This window comes from Phalacrocorax aristotelis, chromosome 8 (assembly GCF_949628215.1).
Source record: "Phalacrocorax aristotelis chromosome 8, bGulAri2.1, whole genome shotgun sequence".
NCBI classification, from domain to species: Eukaryota; Metazoa; Chordata; class Aves; order Suliformes; family Phalacrocoracidae; genus Phalacrocorax; species Phalacrocorax aristotelis.
Window position 1 is genome coordinate 24787756 of NC_134283.1, and position 626 is coordinate 24788381.

The following is a 626-nucleotide window of genomic DNA, read 5'->3' on the forward strand; positions in this document are numbered from 1 at the left end:
TGCAGAACAGTGGAGAGTGCCCATTCTTTGTACTAAAGTACAAGCACTGGGCAGGAAGAGGTTCTCTTTTCTTACACCAATGGAATACAATTATGAAGGTAGAATTGGGAGATGAACAGTTTTTACTGAGTACCAGCTATACATAGCATGCAGTACATCCTTGGAAGATGGTGGTTTCTCCCAGGGGAGTTTAAATTCTGAATTGCTGGTTCTTCGCAGCTTTTAAAAAGAAAGGGTATTGTATACAGGCAATAGTCTCATCCTTAATCATTGAAAAATAATTAGTCAAGAGTCAAAAAAGGAATAAAGTGCAGTATCATGAAACATTTTCTAAATAGAAATATATTTTGAGTTTAGGATTGTTTTCTTTTTTTTTTCTGAGCTAGGACCAGCAACTATTCCTGTCTTTCTCTGAAAGGTGAAATGCCACATATCACTTCACTGGGGCCTCAAAATAAGGACTTAGCAGAAAAATTAGTCCCGGGACCTGACAACCTTTATGTGTTAACTGAACTTACTAAGTTTTTTAGGACATTATAGCAGCATATAGAAATACTGGGGGAGGTTGGGGGTGGCTGTAGCATATATGGAAAAGGAGCACATGACTGAGATCTGTTCTAGAACTG